The sequence below is a fragment of the Pongo pygmaeus genome, chromosome 18 (genome assembly GCF_028885625.2).
Source record: "Pongo pygmaeus isolate AG05252 chromosome 18, NHGRI_mPonPyg2-v2.0_pri, whole genome shotgun sequence".
Taxonomy (NCBI): domain Eukaryota; kingdom Metazoa; phylum Chordata; class Mammalia; order Primates; family Hominidae; genus Pongo; species Pongo pygmaeus.
The window spans coordinates 6,208,736-6,222,661 of NC_072391.2; positions in this window are offsets into that span (position 1 = coordinate 6,208,736).

Consider the following 13,926-nt stretch of genomic DNA (forward strand, 5'->3'; position numbering starts at 1 on the left):
GCATCCTCTTCAGAGTCATAATTTGGCACAGAAATGGAACAGGCAATTCAAATCCTGGTTGTCTAAAACGGCGGAGGTGAGAGCAGAAGGGCTGGTGATAGAGTTTGGATCTGTATCTCCATGCAATTGTGTGTTGTATTGTAATCCCCAGTGTTGGAGCTGGGGCGTGGTGGGAGGCAATTGGATCATGGGGGCAGGTTTCCAATGGATGGTTTAGCAGCATTCTCTTTGGTATTGTATTCACGATAGTGAGTGAGTTCTCATGACATCTGGTCGTTTAAAAGTGTGTGGGGCCAGGCGTGGTGGCTCAGGCCTGTAATCTCAGCACTTTGAAACGCTGAGGTGGGTGGATCAACTGAGGTCAGGAGTTCAAGACCAGCCTGGCCTACATGGCAAAACCCCGTCTCTAATAAAAATACAAAAAGTAGCCAGCATGGTTGTGGGCACCTGTAATCCCAGCTACTTGGGAGGCTGAGGCAGGAAAATCACTTGAGCTCAGGAGGCAGAGGTTGCAGTGAGCCAAGATCACACCATTGCACTCCAGCTTGGAAGACAAAGGAAGACTCTGTCTCAAAAAAAAAAAAAAAAAGTGCACAGCGCGTCCACTGGTCATTCTCTCTGGCTCCTGCTCCTGCCATGTCAGAGAACTGCTCCTCCTTCATCTTCTGCCATGATTGGAAGCTTCCTGAGGCCTCACCAGAAGCAGAAGCTGCTATGCTTCCCGTACAGTCTGCAGAAGAGTGAGCCAATTCAACCTCTTTCCTTATAAATTACGCAATCCCATTGCTTCTCAGGCTTTTGGCTAAGATCAAGCATAAATTACCCAGTCTCAGAGATTTCTTTATAGCAATGCAAGAATGAACTAATACAGCTGGCTTGCAGGCTTTGTGAGTGTGCACTCATACTTAGCATGAGTGGTCTAAAGGAGTGGCCTTCCAGATTTTTCTCCATTTTTTTGGTTGATCTGGGGAAGGGGGGGTGGGGAGGATGCTGACATGACCATGCAATATTTTTTGTTTTTTTCCCAAGATGGAGTCTTGCTTTGTCACCCAGGCTGCAGTGCAGTGGCACAATCTCAGCTCACTGCAACCTCTGCCTCCTGGGTTCAAGCCATTCTGTCTCAGCCTCCCGAGTAGCTGGGATTATAGGCGCATGCCACCAGGCCCAGCTAATGTTTGTATTTTTAGTAGAGATAGGGTTTCACCATGTTGGCCAGGTTGGTCTCAAACTCCAGATCTCATGATCCACCCGCCTCAGCCTCCCAAAGTGCTGGGATTACAGGTGTGAACCACCGCATCCAGCCCAATGAACTGTTCTTGAATGAATGACACAGTGAAGAAGACTACCAGAACTAGAGCACATCAAAGGTGAATAAGTGAGTAGTAGCTTCTGGTTAATCCTCATCAGCAACCAACATAACCCAGGGCTTATAGATTTCTCTACGTAATATGCTACACACACGTCTACGGAAAGAGAGAGAGACAGAAGCACATCCGTCAACCAATTTTCAAAAGTTACTCTAAATGTGCTGTGTTGATCTTGTATTAAAATCTTTAGATTACACTACTATTTTATTTCAAACAGGACTGGTAGAAACTTCTTCATGCCTTTTCAACCAAAGGCCTCCAATCCTACAAAAATGATCACCTTGTTCTTTGACCAAGTACCAACCTTAGAAAGTTATGCAGCGAACTCCATCTGACTTAGATTAGTTGGAAAGTAACTGGATCAATCCCCCTTTACCCCAAGCATCTAAACGGAACAATTTTCTTTTCTTCGGGATGCAGCATAATCCTCAAACTGCAGAGCCACTTGGCGATGAAGCCAGGATCGCAGTGCATTTGATAACTTAATGCAACTTTTTACTAGCACTTAAAACTCAGATATGAAATCTGTACTTGATCTTTTCTGCTTGGAATTGGCCAGATTAGTTGTTCTGCCCCGGCATACAACAAAATGCTCTCAGAAACACTCAGGGTCGCTAACCAATCAGAAGGACCAACAGAGCTCGACACACGGACAGGAGGGAGAAGGGCACCGCCTTCCACCCCACCTGTTTAGACAGCCTTTCAACTCTGCCCACTTTGAGGATGTGTAGGATGATCCAGGTAAGCATGATACCTACCTTAACTTCAAGGTAGAAATTAAGGCTTGAGGGCACTTATTTGGTGCCTTATTCAGTTAATCGGAAGATTATATGGTAATTTCACTGCTCATAATAATTAAAGCTTTTTTTCACTTTAGGGATGATAATGACATTTGGAGAGTAGCACAATAAACCTCAAACATCTGTTTTGAAGATGATTGGATTTAGGAGCAGGACAGGTTTGCTGTACACTTGACAGGGCATGCTTTGTTCCCCAAAGCAGCAAAAAAGCCAGAGCCTGGAAATTTCTAAAACTTGAAGCAGATGTAAGCGGCAAAGCCAAAAAGCTGTGCCTAGAGAACAGGTCGGGTGACCGGCTGTACCTATTCCGGCCTCCCCATTGGCTCGGTGGAGGATTTCAGACAGGTCTCTCAGTTTCCCCTTCTTTGGTTTCACCTTGGAATGAGGGGAAGTCACAGCATTTCTTCCTTTGTATTTCACAGAAACAGAGGAAGCTGGATTGGCAGTCAGCAAATGTAAAGAAATACGGGCGCCCACATGGTGATTATGCTGGCCTGGCCTCAAGCTTCATATTCATCCTTAATTGATTCCCTGGCACACTCGCCAGTGACCTGGCTCCGCTTCACCGAATGGCCCCAAGGGCCCTCACTTTCTTAATTCTCCTGTGGACCCTTCATTCACTCCCCCTCATCCTTCCTTTGCTGACGGTGGTTGCTTCGGACTGCCCCAATCTTTTATTTCTTTTCTTTTTTTTTTTGAGATGTAGTCTTGCTCCGTTGCCCAGGCTGGAGTGCTGTGGCTAGATCTCAGCTCACTGCAACCTCCACCTCCCCAGTTCAAGCGATTCTCCTGCCTTGGCCTCCCAAATAGCTGGTATTACAGGCATGCGCCACCACGCCTGGCTAAATTTTTTTGCATTTTTAGTAGAGATGGAGTTTCAGCATTTTGGCCAGGCTTGTCCCTAACTCCCAACCTCAAATGATCCACTTGCCTTGGCCTCCCAAAGTGCTGGGATTACAGGCACGAGCTTCCGAGCCTGGCCTCAATCTTATGCTTACTGTTCTTAATCTGTTGCCTCATTTTATTGCCACAGCTCAGGTGACAGCTGAGGGATTACATTCGTCTGTCTCTGAGCCTCTAAGACTTCCATTTTCTTCACCACCCTCCAGGAATCCCTTTTTCTAGCTCTTGGTTGCTGGCTATCTCCTGGAGGGTGAAGTTGAAAATCTGACCTCCAGTTCATTGGTGCATCTACAATCAATCCTCGTTACCTGCAGATTCTGTAGCTGCAAATTCTCCTACTTGATAATGTTTCTTTATAGCCCCAATCAATCCCAGCGGGGCTTTCCTGGATGTGCGCCGCGTGCTGAAGAGGTTGAATGGCTGATATGCACCGTCTCAGCAGAGCTCCATCGAGGAACCTCTGCCTTTTGGTTTCCGCTCTTATACCATAAATAAATGCCCTTTCCTTGGTCGTTTTGCGGTTTTTTTGAGACAGAGTCTCACTCTGTCACCCAGCTGGAGTGCGGTGGCATGATTGCAACCTCTGCCTCTCAGGTTCAAGTGATTCTCCTGCCTCAGCCTCCCGTGTAGCTGGGACTACAGGCATGTGCCACCTCACACAGCTAATTTTTGTCTTTTAGTAGAGATGGGGTTTCGCCATATTGGCCAGGCTGGTCTCAAACCGCTGACCTCAGGTGATCCACCTGTCCTGGCCTCCCAAAATGCTGGTACTACAGGTGTGAGCCACCACGTCCAGCCAGGGTTCTCCTAAATGTAATGGAAAGAGGAGAATTGGAATGGCAGAGAGAGAGAGAACTAGGACCCGCATGAATGAATCAAGTTGAGCTGGAGAGAAACTGTATTCATAGGAAAGTTAAGGCTCTTAGTTTGGAGGCTAAGCAGCGTGGGGTTGAGCAAAGCCATGGGAAGGAAAGCAGGGCTTCAAAAAACTGCTGCTCCGTCTTGATAGAAGCAGGGAGGAAACAGGAAAGACCGGGGGCCGTGCGGTGTTATTTGTAGCACTTGAATAGCTTGGCTCTTAGAGTCCCAAGGCCTCCAGCTAGTGATCCACAGATGCCATTAGAGGGCAAAAGCACTGCTGCTCCCTCATTTGCCACCAAGACCCGGTACGGCCCTGGCCTTAAGGACAAGTTAGTCAATTGCTTATTGTACGTCACGAGATGAACGCTGGGAGAGAGGAAACGCAGAGTGTGTAGGGAGAGGGCAAAAACGGCTACATCTGACCCACCCCAGAGATGAGGAAGGCTTCCAAGTGGGAGGTGATGCCAGGAGGTAACCAGGTGGAAATCTCCCTCAAGTAGCAGGGACAGGTGTGCAAAGGCTCAGAGGGAGCTTCTCCAGGATCAGCAGAGCTCGATTGTAGGGCGTGAGGCTGTCACAGAGGCTGGAGAACTAAGCAGTGCCTTGCTAAGAAGGCTGCATTTTAACCTGAAGGGACATGGGAGCTACTTCAGGCTGGTAGGCAGGGGGGTGATGCTGGTTGGATTGCAATGCAGAGAAACCCTTGGTTGGCCTGCGTCTGATGGACTGGAGAGACCCTTGAAGAAATCAGGGTACAGGCAGTCCTCCGGAGGAGAAATGAGGAAGATGCCAACTGAGACCACAGCAGTGGGGAAGAGTGTGAGAGGGATGGAAATTGAGACAAATTCATGGGTGTTTGGCCTGTGCAGTCACACAGGGCCCCATGCTGAGAGGGACCCCGAGCTTGGCTTAATGCTCTGCTGTTACTGTCTTAAAATTCCTGCTCATTTTATGTTTGAATCTGTTTTGTTTTGTTTTGTTTTGAGAAAGAGTCTCACTCTGTCACCCAGGCTGAAATGCAGTGGTGCCATCTCGGCTCACTGCGACCTCCACCTCCCAGGCTCAAGTGATTCTCCTGTCTCAGCCTCCCAAGTAGCTGGGACTACAGCCACCCACCACCACGCCCAGCTAATTTTTGTATTTTTAGTAGAGAGTGGGTTTTGCCATATTGGCCAGGCTGGTCTTGAACTCCTGACCTCAAGTGATCTGCCCACCTCAGCCTCCCAAAGTGCTGGGATTACAGGTGTAAGCCACTGCACCCAGTCTGAATCTATGTTTTATCAGTGAAATCCAACGGGGTAATAGAACATGTGCATGGGCAGACGAGACACCAACAAGAGTTACCCCCGTCCCTTGCCACCACACTCCCCACGGCGTGTCTGCCGTGCCCTGAGCATAGAATCTTGGGGGGTCCGCAGTGTATGGGAGCCCAGCAAGGCTCCAAGTGAGAATAAGGGCAACCTACTATGTCCACAACGGAGTCTGCGAGAGACGCTGATAGCACCAAGAGGTCGCGGTTTCTCTTATTATAGAATCAGAATTGAAAACCAAGTCAATGGCATTCTAAGAAACAGGAACAAACAAGGAACCCTCTCCCAGCCTTTTCTACTCATCTGATTCCCTGTGGTAGCCAACCACTTCCACTGGAAATGATGACATAGGAGAGGCAAAGATAGCAGGGTCATAGTTATTTTTCCTTTCAATTCTTCCTTACACATCAGTAAGCCAAAGGTAGAGAGTGGTGGTAGATTGTATAGGTGTGAAAAAGTGAAATAAAAACAGCTGAATGGCAGGTGTGGTGGCTCATGTCTGTAATCCCAGCATTTTGGGAGGCTGAGGCGGGTGGATCACAAGGTCAGGAGTTTGAGACCAGCCTGGCCAACATAGCGAAACCTCATCTCTATTAAAAATACAAAAATTAGGCGGGTATGGTGGCGGGTTCCTGTAATCCCAGCTGCTCAGGAGGCTGAAGGCAGGAGAATGGCGTGAACCTGGGAGGCAGAGGTTGCAGTGAGCTGAGATCTCAACACTGCACTCTAGCCTGGGCAAGAGAGCAAGACTCTGTCTCAGGGAAAACAAACAAACAAACAAACAAACAGAAACAGCTGAATTAGTTGCCTGCAATGTCTCACTGTTTCTGTGAGGCAAAAAAAACCCCACATGCAAAGTAGAAATTATGTCATTTCTGTAATTCCACATTTGAGTCCAATGTTCCTGTTGAAATCTGGCATTGCACAATGTAAAGAGGAACAGTATAATCCATGCTAGTTATTTAAAATGTTAATTTTTTTTACTTAGAAGGACATTAAATAACAATTGAAAGCATCATGATAAATTGAGACGCAGAGACCACACAAGAAAGAAAATGCTTTCTATGTTAATACTTCAGCAGTGCTTTTCCTTGGATTTTTGAATAAGGGGGCCCATGTTTTCATCTTGCACTGGACCTTGCAAATTCTGCAGCTGGTCCTGACTGCCAAGAGAGGGATTTAGCCATAAAATCAGCAGGGGTTTGTCGTGGGGATGTGGGGTACATGAACAGAGAGGGTTTAGGCATGGCTGCAGGGTTTTAAGCTGGTGGTACTGTTGGCTGGGAAATCTAGGCAATCCAGCACTGAAGGACAGGCTTTGTGAATCTGTTGTGGATGGGCTGAGCCTGCAGTGGCCATGGGGCATCCTGTCTGGGAGGAGGGCGAGCAGCAATTCATCAGCACAGGTGGTGACTGAGGCTCAGGAGGGGCTACTGAGGCAGGAACTGTGGGCAGGGATGCTGGGGAATGCAGACATTTAGGAGATGGGACAACAGCTGGGTATGGTGGCTCACACCTGTAATCCCAGCTACTCAGGAGGCTGAGACAGGAGGATAGCTCGAGGCCAGGAGTTCAAGATCAGCCTGTACAACATAGCGAGACCCCATTTCCCCCCCACCAAAAAAATTCATAAAAAGTAAAAATACAAAAAAGAGATGGGACAATAAAGAAGGCCTCATAAAGGAGATGGAGAGGAAGGGGACAGGAGAAAAGGGGAGAGGGAAGGTGACAGCCAGAAGCAGGCATGAGAGGTTCCCTAGAGTGGGGTTTTATTATCTCAAGTGACCATGAACAAATTACTGAACTCCTGTGTGCTGCAGATATCATGGATAAAACGAAGATAAAATGAAGACAATAACAAGAGCATTTATGGGCGGGGTGGTTGTGGTGAAGATGAAATGAAGAGTTTATATGGGAAGGGCTCAGAATTCTGCTGTATTAAATGCCTCGGGCTGCTGTAACAAGGTGCCACAAGCTGGGTGGCTTAGAACTACAGAAATGCATCGTCTCACGCCTGCAGGCCAGAAGGCTGAGATGAAGGCGTTCTCAGGGCCATGCTCCCTCTGAAGATACTAGGGAAGGATCTCCCTCCCAGCTTCCGCCAGCTCCTTAGCTTGTGGAAGCAGAAGTCCAGTCTTCACGTGGCCTTCTCCCTGTGTGCATGTGGGTCCAAAATTTCCCCTTTCCATATCTATATCTATATCTATATCTATATCTATATCTATATCTATATCTATATCTATATCTTTATCTATATCTATAACTATATCTATATCTACACACACATACACATATATGTAGTGTGTGTATATATATAGATATATATAATTTTATTTATTTATTTATTTATTTATTTATTTATTTATTTATTTTGAGACAGAATCCTGTTCTGTCACCTGGGCTGGAGTGCAGTGGTGCAATCTTGGCTCACTGCCACTTCTGCCTCCTGGGTTCAAGCAATTATCCTCCCTCAGCCTCCCGAGTAGCTGGGATTACAGGTGCCCACCACTATGCACAGATAATTTTTTTGGATTTTTATTGGAGACAGGTTTCAGCATGTTGGCCAGGCTGGTCTTGAACTCCGGACCTCAAGTTATCCACCTGCCTCGGCCTCCCAAACTGCTAAGATTACAGGCGTGAGCCACCGCGCCTGGCCTATTTATTATTTTTTAAAGATGGGGGTCTTGCTGTGTTGGCCAGGTTGGTCTTGAACTTTGGCCTCAAGTGATCCTCCCGCCTCAGCCTCCAAAAGTGCTAGGATTACAGGCATGAGCCACTGTGCCTGGCCTATTTTATTTATTATCTTTTTAATAGAGATGGGAATCTCCCTATGTTGGCCAGGGTGGTCTTGAACCTTGATCTCAAGTGATCCTCTTGCCTCAGCCTCCCAAAGTGCTAGGATTACAGCCATGAGCCACTGCACCTGGCCAATTTCCCCTTTCCATAAGGACATCCATTATACTGGATAAAGCCCACTCTATCAACCTCATTTGATCTTGACTACCTTTGTAATGACTGTCTCCAAATATGTCACATTTTGAGGTACTGGGGGTCAGGACTCCAAGAAGTCTTTTGTGGGAGAGGGGATGCAATTCAACCCACAACAGTGCCCTGCTCTGTTAAATGTTCACCTTTGTGAAAATGATGACCTCCACGAGTTGTTTTCTTCAAAGGTATGAGGAAGAGAACAGTGAGGGACAACGTGAGGGTGGGGAACCTAAATTTGTTGTGGCCACAATCTCCGCAACAACCCGACGTTTCTCCCGCAGCACTCAGCAGCCCAGGTGAAGGTAAATACAAGAAGGAGAGGGAACAAAGATGAGGGAGTGACACGCGCCAAAGACAACCATAGGCAAAAATACTAATGGCAGCAAGGCAGATGGGGAACACTGTTCATTGCTCTACCTGCCTCACTTTTGTTCAGGGGCCACCAGGAGGCCTGAGGTAACAGGTGGACAGAAATCACCAAGATCCCCTCTTGGCCCCAACCAACATACGCACAGGAGGCAAACCAACTTTGATCATTTATTAAAACAAATAAGAGGTTAATCTCTGGGTAAAAAGGCCTTGTTTGCCAGCAGCTCAGGGGATGCCTTCAAGCTGACAGGCGCTAGTGTGCTTTGAAGTAGGAAGCATCACATGGGTTCTGGAGATAAGCAATAGATAAACAACGGGAGTTACCAGAAGTGTCAAGTCAGGCATCACCTTAACAGAAATTATTCCTGGAGCTAATGTGGAAGTCATTAATCCCAAGAGAAAAGACAGAGGTGGGCATGGTGGCTCATGCCTGTCATCTCAACAGTTTAGGAGGCCGAGGCGGGAGGATCCCTTGAAGCCAAGGGTTCAAGATCAGCCTGGGCAACAAAGTGATACCTCGTCTCTACAAAAACTAAACTAAATAAAATAAATTAGCCAGGTGCAGTGGTGCACACCTGTAGTCCCAGTTACTCAGGAGGCTAAGGCAGGAGGATTGCTTGAGCCCAGGAGGTCAAGGCTGCAGTGACCTATGATCATATCACTGCACTCCAGCCTGGGCAACAGAGCAAGCCCCTGTCTCTAAAAATAAGAGAAGACAGATGAAGCAAAGTGGGCCAAAACTAAAAAAAGGGATTTGTTCCGTTTTAGATGAAGGATTGCAAAACAAAATTTTCAAGAGCAGCAATGAAAGACCTGTCTACCACAGTGTAGCCCTCAGCTAAACCACAAGTGGGCAGACTCTGACTCTCCCACGCCCCTCTCGCTCACCCCAAACCCCTTCTAGATAGAATGTTCTCCTTCCTCTTCATCCTAATGCCAGGAGCAACTTTGGTGGTACGTTCCCCACAACTGTCCCGTTTGCCAAAGCTCCAGGTTCTAGAGCCTTCCTTCCTTTCTTCTCTTCTGCTTTAAGGCGTGCTTACCCTGAGTTCAAGACCCTTATAGCCTTGTTAGATAAATGGCTACCTAAGATGATCGGTTAATCAGAGCGAGTATGGCTGATGATGGCTTCTGCAATATAATGCAATGAACCTGCGCCCACCTTCACTGAACGATCAACATTCACTTTGGTGTAATGGGGTAAACCATGAGCATATCCTTCCTGATGTGATGACAGAGAACATGACACCATTGCTGTGATACTCCCACCCCAAATGCATAAGAGTATCACCGCCAAGAAACATCAGCCAAATCCAAAGTAAGGAACATCTATCAGATAACCGCCTCGTGTTCTTCAAGAATGCCAATACCATGAAAGATAAAGTGAGGAGCTGTTCCAGGCTAAAAGGGACCTACAGAGACACAACAACTGAAAATAATGCATGATCTGTGCTTATCTTTTGCTCCAATATACATCACTGGATTAACAGGCGAAATCTGAATGAGGTCCATACATTAGAAAACCGTATTGTAGCAGGGTTAGTTTCCTGATTTTGATCATTGCCTTGGTTATATAAGAGAAAGTCCTTGTTATTAAGGAATACACAGGAATATTTAGGGGTAAAGGATAACTTATCTGCCACTTAGAAAATAATAAATTAAATGGGGTAAAATGGTAGCACTGGGGAATCTCAGCGAAGGGTATAAAAGATGTCTTTGTACTATTCTTGCAACGCTTCTGTGTCTGCAAAAATAATAATAAATATTATATATTTAATAACTAAATGAATGAAAAAGTGTGCAATGTTTCTGCAGTCGTCAACCTTGGCGATGCAATAGGATCATCCCAGAAGCTCTGCATGAATATCAGTGCCCAGGCCCCAACCCAGAGATTCATAGTCAGTTAGCTGGGGGTGAAACTCCACACATCGGCATGTGTGAAACAAACCCCAAGGTCATTCTAGTGTGAATCCAGAATAATAAGCCGCCAGCTTAGCCTTTAGTGTCATTGGGTGACAGGAAAGTTCTAGGCTGGGGACCTTCTGAGCCCCCCATGTCTGCTTGTTTTGAGATCTGATCTTGGGGGCAGCATGGTGACTCAAAACAAGAGCACAGTTGTGGGTCCAGTCTTGGTCTTTCCAATAATAAGATGGGAGATTTTGGGTCAGCTCCCTTGCCTGTGCCAAGCCTGGGTTTTCTCAGCTGTGGAATGAGGTTAACCAGGAAGTGCCTCAGAGGCCAATGTGCATTCAAGGAAGAAGATGCCCAGCTCAGTAACTGATATGGTGTGGCTGTGTCCCCACCCAAATCTCTAATTGTAGTTCCCATAATCACCACATGTTGTGGGAGGGACCTAGTGGGAGGTAACTGAATCATGGAGTGGGTCTTTCCATTCCAATGTCATTATTCATGACATTGAATAAGTCTCACAAGATCTAATTTTTTTTTTTCTTTTTTTGAGACCGAGTCGCACTCTATTGCCCAGGCTGGAGTGCAGTGGCATGATCTCAGCTCACTGCAACCTCCACCTCCTGGATTTAAGCAATTTTCGTGCCTCAGCCTCCTGAGAATCTAGGACAACAGGCATGAGCCATCACGCCTGGCTAATTTTTGTATTTTTATTAGAGATGGGGTTTCAACATGTTGGCCAAGGTGGTCTCAAACTCCTGATCTCAGGTGATCCACCCACCTTGGCTTCCCAAAGTGCTGTGATTAGAGGTGTGAGTCACTGTGCCCTGCGTGATCCAATGGTTTTATAAAGGGGAGCTCCCCTGCACAAGTCTCTTGCCTGCTGCCATGTAAGATGTGACTTTGCTCCTCCTCCACCTTGTACCATAATCATGAGGCCTCCCCAGTCATGTGGATGTGTGAGTCCATTAAACCTCTTTTTCTTTATCAATTACCCAGTCTCAGGTATGTCTTTATTAGCAGAGTGAGAATGGACTAATAGAGTAACCCTTACATCCCTGGACCCCAAAATGGAGTTGCCACAAGATGGCAGTCTGAAATCCTTGTGATGTCCAGCTGGCAGAAAGGAATTTGGATGAGTAGGGCTGGCCAACTTCTGGTATTGCTGGTGGGTCCTGTCATTGTGTGGGTGACTCCTTGCACCCCGGCCCTTCATAGGACTAAATTCTGGGAGGGTTCTTGGGAAAGGGGCCAGAGAAGGCAAGAGGACACCAATCTTCTTCCAGGCAGTAGGAAGGCAAGCTGGAGAGGCCAAGCTCCCAAGTAAACTGAGGCACCTCCACTGGCCCCTTTGTGAGTCACGCTTGACCTGGGTTTTATGGCAAGAATGTGCCCTCACCAAACGGTGCGAAATAAGGCCCCAGGCTCCACATCTGATCCCAGGTGCCCCCCTCTGCCCTGCCCTAGACTCACCTAAAGCTGTACTGCCCAGAGTCATGGCCTCAGGCCACACGTGGCTACTGGGCACTTGAGATGTGGCCGTCTCAACTGAGATATGCTGTTAGTGTAAAATATACACTAGTGTAAAATATACACTAGAACATAAAATATCTCATTAAGAATTTTTCAGTATTCATTAATGTTGAAATAATAATATTTTGAATATATTGGTTAAATAAAGTTTACGAGGAGAATTCATTTCACCCCTTTTACTTTTTCTAATGTGGTGACTAAATTATTTAATATTACACATGTGGATTACATTATATTTCTATTGGACAGCTCTGTTCTGAAGTGTGCACATTGTCCTTTTGTGGCTTATTTCCCTGATAATTTTATTAAAATTAAATTGAGGGGCCAGGTGCAGTGACTCACACCTCTAATCTCAGCATTTTGGGAGGCTGAGGCAGATGTATCACCTGAGGTCAGGAGTTCGAGACCAGCCTGGCCAACATGGTGAAACCCTGTCTCTACTTAAAGATACAAAAATTATGTGCCACATTTTCTTAATCCAGTCTATCATTGTTGGACATTTGGGTTGGTTCCAAGTCTTTGCTATTGTGAATAATGCGGCAATAAACATACGTGTGCATGTGTCTTTATAGCAGCATGATTTATAGTCCTTTGGATATATACCCAGTAATGGGATGGCTGGGTCGAATGGAATTTCTAGTTCTAGATCCCTGAGGAATCGCCACACTGACTTCCACAAGGGTTGAACTAGTTTACAGTCCCACCAACAGTGTAAAAGTGTTCCTATTTCTCCACATCCTCTCCAGCACCTGTTGTTTCCTGACTTTTTAATGATTGCCATTCTAACTGGTGTGAGATGGTATCTCATTGTGGTTTTGATTTGCATTTCTCTGATGGCCAGTGATGGTGAGCATTTTTTCATGTGTTTTTTGGCTGCATAAATAAGAAAATGTGGCACATATACACCATGGAATACTATGCAGCCATAAAAAATGATGAGTTCATGTCCTTTGTAGGGACATGGATGAAATTGGAAATCATCATTCTCAGTAAACTATCGCAAGAACAAAAAACCAAACACCGCATATTCTCACTCATAGGTGGGAATTGAACAATGAGAACACATGGACACAGGAAGGGGAACATCACACTTCGGGGACTGTTGTGGGGTGGGGGGAGGAGGGAGGGATAGCATTGGGAGATATACCTAATGCTAGATGACGAGTTGGTGGGTGCAGCGCACCAGCATGGCACATGTATACATATGTAACTTACCTGCACATTGCGCACATGTACCATAAAACCTAAAGTAAAATAATAATAATAATAATAATAATAAAAGAAAAAAAAAAGATACAAAAATTAGCTGGGCGCAGGGGTGCGTGACTATAATCCCAGTTATGCGGGAGGCTGAAGTAGGAGAATTACTTGAATCCTGGAGGCAGAAGTAGCAGTGAGCCGAGATCACGCCACTGCACTCCAGCCTGGAGGACAAGAGCGAAAATCCATCTCTAAATAAATAAATAAATACATAAATACATAAATAAATAAATAGAAAAATTAAATTGAGGGCCGGGCACGGTGGCTCATGACTGTAATCCCAGCACTTTGGGAGGCCGAGGCAGAAGGATGACATGAGGTCAGGAGTTCGAGACCAGCCTGGCCAACATGGTGAAATCCCATCTCTACTAACAATACAAAAATTAGCTGGACTTTGTGGTGGGTGCCTGAAATCCCAGCTACTCCGGAGGCTGAGGCAGGAGAATCACTTGAACCCGGGAGGCGAGGTTGCGGTGAGCTGAGATTGCACCAAGGTGCTCCAGCCTGGGCGACAGAGTGAGACCCTGTCTCAAAAAATAAATAAAGAAATAAAAATAAATTGAGGAAGGATTGAGCATGCAAAATAGAATCAGCCTTTGACCCTGAATACCCTGCAGTGAGAATTCC